General features: G+C 37.4%; 1 pseudogene; it reads left to right on the top strand.

Annotated features, from left to right (window-relative positions):
* The first annotated feature begins 2877 nt into the window (after positions 1-2877).
* Positions 2878-2994, top strand: LOC126102362 (5S ribosomal RNA; annotated as a pseudogene).
* Positions 2995-10587: the final 7593 nt, after the last annotated feature.

The following is a 10587-nucleotide window of genomic DNA, read 5'->3' as shown; positions in this document are numbered from 1 at the left end:
ATTTTGGTTATATACTTTCACTTGGCGACATCCTCTGTGGTGGCGTTCTTGGATATATTTTCTGTAACTGTGGACTTTGTTTTCGAGCATTATTTTCGCCGCCACTGTTTCAGCTGTGCGGTGCAATGCTAGTTGCGTAATATTGCGTTTTGTGCGCTGCATTCCTAGTTGCGTAATATTGCGTTTACTGCTTCACTTGTGAATATTTATTTTTTAGCTCTGCTTCTGCTTATACTGATTTATGTGTCTATTATAAATATTTTATCTTTTGTGTACAAAATATCATCTTGTGAATTACCATTTTTTTGAGATTTTGTCCGCCATATTATCTCCCTCAAGATGTCTAAAACAAATCGACAGGGTGATAAAGTACAATTACGCAGTGCTCAAAATCGCGTAAACAACAACAACCAGATAATGCCCTAGTTTTGTCAGCTAACCTTCCTACTTCACAAGGTGATCAGGAATTTGACAACAATGCTGCCGTAAGTAATGACGCCACAGAGTCACAAAATTCCGCATCGGTTCCTCTTCTGCCTTTGGGTTCTCAGAATGCAGTAAACCAATTAGAAACAGTTTCTTATGACTCTTTCAAGTTAATGCAACCTTCACAAAGCCATGTGGTTGATTCCGACAACCAATTTCTCTTGCAATATTCTTCCACAGACAGAGAAATTGTTTCATCTGAGAATTCTCAAACTGTTTTTAGCAACCGTCCCCAGCAATATGAGTTGCAACACCCAAATGCCGAGGTGACACGCCCAGCTCTAGCTGAAGATAAATCAGATTGTTTTCTTCGAGTACTGAGTGAACGTTACACAAAGCGTGATGAACAATTTGCGCAATACCGTTCAGACACTGTTAAACGTGATGAAAAATTTGCTCAATACCGTGCAGAGAATGCTAAGCGTGATGAACAGAACGCAAAATGTGACGAATACCTCACCGGTAGCATTCAGAAATTAACCCAAATTACCGACACATTTAAAGAAGTAACTGACAATAAATTACAGGATATCATTGACACCCACAAGCGCGACGTTACTGACCTTAGGGACAGAATCAATGCAGTACTTCCACCTGAGTCTGTGGAAAAGTTTGCAACAAACTTCTGCTGCTCATTCTGAGCACATACAGGCCTTACAATCATGTACTGAATCCCTGACATCTGACGTCACTCAATTTAAAACAAATGTCAGTGAACAGGGTGAGCAATTCCACTCACAATTAGAAAACATAACGGAACGAATAGCCGCTTTGGAAACTCATGCAGAAAATGAATTAGATCAGACAACCCAAGTTCCCTTTTCAGAGACAACTGAATACCAAGCTCTGGCTAAATTTAAGAGTAAACAAATTACTATTAATGAAGAACAAAAACGAGAACTCAACTCAATTTATAGTAAACTTTCCGATATTCAGCAACAAACACAGGAGGACAGTGCGCCTCGTAATTTTGTCCCAGAACAGCCGGAAAATCCGTTTGCATACCAGCAACAACATCCCCCCTTCTTATCTTCACAGGCTCCATTTGCACGAGATTACCCTGCACAAAGTAGTACCTTCCCAGGCAATTTTCCTTTGCCCCATGATGCTCCTTCTTTCGACGCCAGGCAATGTAGATTACAAACACTTCCTGTCAATCAAGAAATTTAAGACCTTCCGGAATAACCCGAATGATTTACATCCTCTTGATTGGATTCAGCAATTTACATTCGCTTTTCCTCGAAATTGGCCAGTGACTCATCAATTAGAACTTGTCTGCAGTTTCTTGGAGGGCGAACCTGAAATGCGAGTGAGATACATTGCACGGCAATGTTTGTCTTTCCAGTCATTCCAAATACTATTTCTTGATGCTGACTGGAATCCCACTTCACAGCGTGCTGTGAATGGTCAGTTGCTAAACATGCCACCTTTTTATAGTTCACAATTTGGCACTTTGACACAATATTCAGACCACATGATTCAACAGAATCAACATTTAACTGAACCTTACACCCCTTCCAGTCTCATTCAGCTTTGTATTTCAAAATTACCTAGATCATTGAGAGTTCCGCTGCTGACAGGGAATCGCACAGAAAACTTGAACACTTTTCGTGTGTTTTACAGCTTCTTGAGGTGGATGAAACACACAATCCACGATCTAGTCAACACTCTTTCCTAGAATCACAAAAGAATAGAGACAACCGTTTCCGTAATAACGCAGGCAGTTTTCGAATAATAGACCTCAATATGGAAATGCAGGACACTTTCTTCCACAACCCCAGTTTTTGCAGAATGTTTTGAATGCCTACCCATCCAGGAATCAAAATTATCATCCCCTTCCATCAATGTCGTTCCGCAATGGTCAATATGGAAATAACTCACAAAATAATCGGCGGTACAGTAACAACTAGAGAAACTGGGAGAATCAGCCGAATAATTCCAACACTTCTTTTGTACAAAGAAACCAAATGTGGCACCAGAACCGCCATCAGCCGTACAGAAACATTGATTACTACCAACGACGACAAACCTTTCATCGCCCACCCACTCATCAGTACAGTCAACAGAATTTTTCAAATCGTAATAATAAATATCCAAGTCATAACCAGAGACAAACCAATGAAAGTCAACAGAATTACGGCAATGACAGACAAGTACCATTTCATCAACCTGATTCCCGGTTCCAACCCAGACATGATTTCAATAATTCATCAGGTAGAACAGTACGGTTAGTAGAAGTTCGTCCACCAAATCCACGAAACAATGGAGATCATCAGCGTGAGACAGAACACCAACAATAGCAACTAACTGCTCTGCCCACCGCGTGCTCGCTGCGGTGCGAGCGGTGCCACGATTCTTCTGAAAGTTTTACATCACATATTATCCGTTGTGGGCAACGGCCTTGCCGCAGTGGATACACCGGTTCCCGTCAGATCACCGAAGTTAAGCACTGTCGGGTGTGGCCCGCACTTGGATGGGTGACCATCCGGCTGCCATGCGTTGTTGCCATTTTTCGGGGTGCACTCAGCCTCGTGATGCCAATTGAGGAGCTACTCGACCGAATAGTAGCGGCTCCGGTCAAAAAAAACCATCATAACGACCAGGAGAGCGGTGTGCTGACCACACGCCCCTCCTATCCGCATCCTCGGTTGAGGATGACACGGCGGTCGGATTGTCCCGGTGGGCCACTTGTGGCCTAAAGACGGAGTGCTTTTTTTATCCGTTGTGACGATATACGAGAAGACCTTCTGCTGGAAAAAAATCGAACTTCAACCAATTGTTCATCATCCCCTTATTAATATTTCGATAGCTACACACAAATTCTCTGCAGTCCTTGATTCGGGTTCTCCCATCTCTGTTATTAGTGAAGCCGCTTTCCAAAAATGCGCCACTGTTTCTACCATTCCAGCAGTTCCGCTTTCGCATACTAAGGTCAGTGGTGCTGTTCCTGGGAAAAGTATAGAGATTAAACAGCAATGTTATCTGCAGTTTCAAGTCGATACACATTTTTTATATGCTACATTCTTAATAGAAGTACAAAAAAATCACATGGTGTACATCATATCACAAGTTTCAAACATTTCATTGAATAGACAGTACCGTTTTCGTTGCTAACATTTAGGGTTCACTACTTCGGTTTATTACAGTAAATCCCAGCTACGTATGTCCAGATATTTTATTTATATTATTTCTCCCTGTCCCGGGCATAGTTTGCGGATGTGTCGCGCCTCTGCGGCAGTAGCCTGGAACCCTCCTAAGGGCCTGGGTGGCACAAATTCCTGTCGCAGCTGGCGGTAGGCCACAATGGAAACAACACGCAATGCTGGCGGGACAGACCCTTTTCACGTCGTTAGGCCTGGGTCGCGTGCATTTCTTTTCCAGCGTGCAAACGTTCAGAATATTTTCCCCGTGGAAAAGCTCCAAATAACACCACCTGTGTTCTGTTCTGGCATTAGATAAAGACATGAGTTCAGAGACATCTATTTCTGGAGACAGCTTAGTAGTGTTACCTGCTTTCTTTCTGGAGCATTATATGTTTCTTACTTATTGCAATAACCTGGGATCATTTCAGTACAATCCTGAAGAATTCCATTATTGTTTTCTGTGAAACTCTTTTCATACTGGCATTTGAAGTTGACATTACAGTTGAAAATTTCGGTTATCAAATTGATGTTGATAATTTCTACATGATATCTTTGGTCCTATTTATTTTGTTGGGTGATCACCTCCACTACTCTGCGGTGACTACATTGAACTATGTTTATATGATATAATGACACCAACTGTAACAAGATTTTGTAGGAACCAAGGCCACTTTGTATGTTGATGTTAAGCTAGTGGTACCAATTTTCCTGGAGTTTACTTAGGGCTTTCGTGCTAAAGGATGTAATATGAATACTGACAATGTGTATAAGGAGATGAGAATAATGATTTTGATGCTTTTAAGATATTTGAAGAAAGGGTGTGTTCATACGAGTATTTAAGATGATATTTGAAACTTATGAGCAGAATGAGATAGTGTTAGATTTAAGTTCCTTTTTTGAGACTTCGGAATCTTGGATACTACAACTGATGATTAGCAAATACTGTGTGCTGAAGTTACGACCATAGCAACATGAAGTGAGAGTGATGTTCTACATTTTCAGAACTGTTGATGGTGATTTTCTGACGAGTTTCATAATTAACTTTAATACTATTCAACAATTAATTTTCTCTGCAGCTTTTAAGAAGAAGTATCAACTATTTAACAATGTACCAAGTAACTTTAGTTACCGACCCATTCCTTTTTATAATAAGCAAATACTTTTCTCGGGAAACTTAACATTTTGTCTCTGATTATATATTGTTCATTAATTTTCAACTATTTTTCAGATGCCATTAATGAAATAATATGATGACTTGGGATTATTAGAGTCCAATTGGGATTGTTTTTGGACTCATTGTTGAGGATCCACTCAGGACTTACGGACTTACTTCATGACATACTACAAGCACTCTTCAATCATTTTTTTCTTATAGCTACAGCACCACAAGTATCATACCTCTTACCTTTTATGATGTCTCTGTGCTACCTTCTGTGTTGCCTTTTTCTCTTTTCAAGTGTTTTTAAAGTAAAGATATAATCATCTGTTACTATTTCATTGTTTATCACTTGTGCTACACTTTTATTTTCTGGAAGTGTTACCTATTTCAGGATTAAGATAATGTTATGGTCTATGCTTGCAGTTAAAAGTTTTATTTTGTGTTGGCATGCTATTTTTGCTTTATTATCTGAAGTTGACATATTACTTTTTGTTACAGTTATTTCCAGACTTTCTCTGAATGCTTTTTATTTTTTGTTTATGTGAGACTAATTATGGATTTCTTAAACAATGTTTTTGCCTTTGTGCTTTGTGACACTAATTATGTTGCCACTTTCTATACATATATTGTTCTATTTATGCACACTTTTGATTTGTCACACTATTATTTTCCGAGACATGACAGTACCACTCCTTGGCTGAGCTCACCGTTTTGTCCATTCCTATTGCCTGTTCCTTAAGTGTGATAGTATTTTCATTCTACATTAATATAACAATATTGTGTTTTGTTTCCATGACAATTATGTTTTTGGTGCACCAGAACTACCAGCTTTTTCAGCTACAACAATTACTATACTCTTCATTGTCTCTGTCTATTATTTATTTAAGTAAATTTGTTTACTCTTTTTCTAACAAATAATTTCCATTATTGACATTATTTCAACACTTGATAACAGATTACCCTTGTGGTCTACACAAAAAAACCTAATGGGGTTCAGGGTTGGTTATTCTTTAACACACACCATGTGGCGTTGGTGCCCTGTATCCTTGAGCTCTGTATAATTCATTCTTCCTTTCTGAGTTCCCAGTCTCCTCTTCTTTCTGCTCTAAATATTTTTCTTTTTTTTTTCGAATATATCTGTGTGACTGTCCTCTGATAGGTAGAAAACTTTTTTAATAATTGTGCTGTAAAGAAATAACATTTACACTGTCAAGTTAAAATACTTATTCACACTTTATCAAAACACTTATTTAAGATGGTTGTATAAAATTTGTTATGGCATTACCTGTCAATACTTAATGTAAAGAACACTAAAATGACTACTGCAATTGTGCAGGTTATTCTAATCATTAATATTATATTATATATATATATATATATATATATATATATATATATATATATATATATATATATGAATCACTTGTAAATAGGGTCCTTATGACGATTTCAATACAGCATTGTTACTGAGTATGTGAAGTTCTAAAATGAATACTGAAATTGTGCAGGTTATTGCAATCATTAATATTATACAATATATGACTATAAATTATTTGTAAACAGAGTCTTTATGACGATTTCAATACAGCATTGTTATTGACCATATGAGGTTCTAATCACCTTAAATGCATACTAACATTTATTTTGTAACAAATGTCCACTGCATAGTGTTATTAATATGGTATACTACACTTAGTAGGAAATTTTTTGTACATAGATTCTATAAAACTAATTACTCTTATTGCTACAGATTATGTGGCATTATTCTTACCATCAAGATATACCAAATTTTGCAACAAATGTCCACTACATACAGTTATTGTATAATACTTTTCATATTAATTTCTTGCACAATGATTATATCAATGTAACTAAGATTAAATTTCTGTCACTGTGACATAAGATTTTATAAATGTTTTAACTAAGTGTCAGACTAAGCTGTCACCTAACAGGACATATGTTCTGTATCTGCGAGAATCTCATGAATGTGTTTAAGAGTCAGAGTGGACCACGACCTGACATAACGAGTACCCTGAGTCTACACAAATATTAAGTGAAACTCAAACTGAATTGTCACCTGACAGAATAACTGGTCTGAGTCTATGAGAATATAATGAAAGTCAGTGTGAGCTATCTTGTCACATAAAAGTGTCCTATAACAAATTGAATATCATGACTTCAAGAGTACACCAGTGTGAGCTACCACCTGATGAAACATGTGTTCTATGATGGATAGAATATCATAATTGCAACTGAATGTTTACATGTATTTTACAGTCGATACCACCACCCATCACCTGATGCCCACTCTTCTTCAAACTTATTGTATTACTGATCACTGTTAATGCCAGTGTGTCCTATCTCCTGATATGACATCTATTGTACAATCGACATTATTTGTGGCTCAGTGTATTTCATCACCTGAGGCCCCATATTTTACTATGGTTTACAAGTAGAATCTGTGTAAACTGCCACCTGACGTGACATGGGTTGTACAATCGACACTAGTTGTGGCTCAGTGTGTTTCTTCACCTAAGGCTGCACATTTTACTGCAGATTACAATTAGACTCAATGTAAACTGTCACCTAATGTGACATGTCTTCTTCATTTCCTATTGACAATGAAACTTGCCATGTACTCTAGGTCTACTACAAGATAATGATTGTAACTGAAAGTCAATATCTGCTGTCACCTGATGTGACATGTTTTATAGTTAATGCTACTATTACTTAAAGTATCTTATTACATTATTTCACTCGCATTAACAGTTCTCTATGAAATATTTATGCACATTTGCTGTTAACTTCTAGTGGATATTTAACTATTTTATGTATTTTCCCTCACGTTCTACATTTCTGTTAGATAAAGTTTGGTGTTATTTGGGGTATTTTACCCCACATTACTATGATTCTGTATTGAGTCTTTATGTCTTTTATACTATTTTGTAACTTTCAATACTATTTGATACACTTCTCTTTAGAAATCGAAGTATATTCTGCAGTTTACCCCACATTCTACATTTTTGTATCATAACTTTTGACGTTATTTGGGACAATTCAACGTCGAAATTAAATACCTTATGGATTTTACCTCACATTGTTTCCTTTGTTTTGTACATTCTGACAGTATTTGATACATTGCTCTTAATAATCTAAATATCTGATGTCTTTGCCCTACATTTATGTGTTTCTCTTTTGTACATTTAATGTTCTTTGATTCACTACAATTTGACAATCTAACGATATTATGCATTTTACTTCATATTCTATGTTCCTATTGGTGAATTTAATTGCTATGTGATACTCTTTTAATTGGAATACTGTGTATGTTTTGTATTGTATCTTACATGGAATTTCTTTTTACGAATTTCTTGGGGAAATCTGTGCTAACTGCACAGATCCCCCCACAAAATTCTGGCCCAGCAGACCAGGGGGTTATGATAGGTATGCGCTAAGGTCTGATCAGGGTAGCTCCAGAAAATAAAGTTGAATGAGTATAATATCTTTCAGTAGGAGGATCTTTTATGGTTAAAAGAGCCAGGTGCACACAGTAAAAAACAGGAGAGTTACAGGTAGGTGCCCGGAGGAAGCTGACGTGTGCAGACAGTTTTAAGGTAGGAGTCGCGCTCGCTGTGCATTTTACCCTAATAAAACATTAGCACATAAATGAGAGAAGATATATAATGATTTCAAATTAGTTTTTTGTTAGATACTGTTCAGAGTTAGGACTTGTATGTCCAAGGTTCGACACAGTAACCGTTTTGTAAAATTTTTTGTAAAAGTGATTCGTGCTACAAAATTGTTGGAAACGGTAGGTTTTGTGTATGACTTAAAATTTTAACAATATATATATTGAGATCAACATTGGGTTTACATCTAACAGCCTGAATCATAATCCACATCCTTTGCTTGTATTGAATATGAAAATGAGTAGTAAAGTAAAGTTACCCACCAATGAAAGAACGTAAGGAAAATGAGGCTTCTACGCAGTGTATATGTGCAGTTCATGGTTTGAAATCGATTTTGGTTTAACTAACGTTATCAGAGCAAAGTTATTTCAAATAACTAATTTTATGCAATTGCAGAACTGGCGTTATTCAAGTCAAGATATAATTTCGTTAAATAAACATCAGGGCCAAAAGTTAAATTTTCAGTACCATCTTAATGCCATTGCACAAATGGCATTATTCTCTTAAACTTGATTGCTGAGTCAATTACATGTTGCATTTCTGGCAAAATGGAGGAGTACTAGAAACAAGTCCACAGACGCATTCAGATGCAGGTTTGCTGAATAATTACATTAGAACGATCTTATCAATGATACAATCACAATAAAAAAAGGTAACAATTTTGGTTAGTTACTTTCAATTTTTATGTGGTCTTTCTTTTACAGTAATATTTTGAAGATTTTTTATTTTTCATACGTTTTATTTGTGTACTTGCTTTTCCGCCACGTGGTCGGTTGGAGCAACCGCTACGTTGCTAAAGTGCAGTTCCAGTCTGAAAGTGTATAGTAGATGAGTGAATAACCATACAGTAGTGGGCGAGTGTAAGATGGGGAAGGAATGATCTTGTGTGTCCGTATTTTTTGCATTTTTATTGGCTACCACCACTTGGCCACTTGTGTGGAATAGTATTAATATGACAATTAGTTAATGTCTCTTATGCCCCCATAACTATATGATTCGCTTGAAAATATATAGAGTTAAATAAGCGTATCTAGAAAAGTTCAGATTTTAATGTCCATTGATGGAATAAAGACTCGCAAAATTTTCCCGCCTTGTGATAGGAAATTTTCTTACCCCCAGCTCAGTAACTTAGTGTCGTATCTGGGTGGTAAATCATTGGAAGCGGTAACGACCGTAAAATACTTAGGAGTTACTATCCGGAGCGATCTGAAGTGGAATGATCACATAAAACAAATAGTGGGAAAAGCAGGCGCCAGGCTGAGATTCATAGGAAGAATTCTAAGAAAATGTGACTCATCGACGAAAGAAGTAGCTTACAAAACGCTTGTTCGTCCGATTCTTGAGTATTGCTCATCAGTATGGGACCCTTACCAGGTTGGATTAATAGAAGAGATAGACATGATCCAGCGAAAAGCAGCGCGATTCGTCATGGGGACATTTAGTCAGCGCGAGAGCGTTACGGAGATGCTGAACAAGCTCCAGTGGCGGACACTTCAAGAAAGGCGTTACGCAATACGGAGAGGTTTATTATCGAAATTACGAGAGAGTACATTCCGGGAAGAGATGGGCAACATATTACTACCGCCCACATATATCTCGCGTAATGATCACAACGAAAAGATCCGAGAAATTAGAGCAAATACGGAGACTTACAAGCAGTCGTTCTTCCCACGCACAATTCGTGAATGGAACAGGGAAGGGGGGATCAGATAGTGGTACAATAAGTACCCTCCGCCACACACCGTAAGGTGGCTCGCGGAGTATAGATGTAGATGTAGATGTAGAATACAAGATTAAACCAAAATTGTCAGTCATAGTCAAATGCACCACTTGCTATCCCCTCATCAGCTTACATTTTACTGAAAATTGAAATATTTAGGCAGATACTATTCCGTGCTGACTGAGTTTGCTTGTAGTGTCTTTGCTGAACTTGTTTTGCGCGACCTAGAGTAATTGAATGTAATAAGCGTGGGTTTAGGTATAATTATGTGCCTGCATAAATTCCAATAAAGCCAGGTCTCCAAAGGTCCCCTCTCCCTTTCTATAATTACTTGTCGAAAGTGAATCATGTTAACTAGAGAGACCAGTTGTGATTATGTTAATTCCAACA

The sequence above is a fragment of the Schistocerca cancellata genome, chromosome 9, assembly GCF_023864275.1.
Source record: "Schistocerca cancellata isolate TAMUIC-IGC-003103 chromosome 9, iqSchCanc2.1, whole genome shotgun sequence".
NCBI lineage: Eukaryota > Metazoa > Arthropoda > Insecta > Orthoptera > Acrididae > Schistocerca > Schistocerca cancellata.
This window is presented reverse-complemented; position numbering and strand designations above follow the sequence as displayed.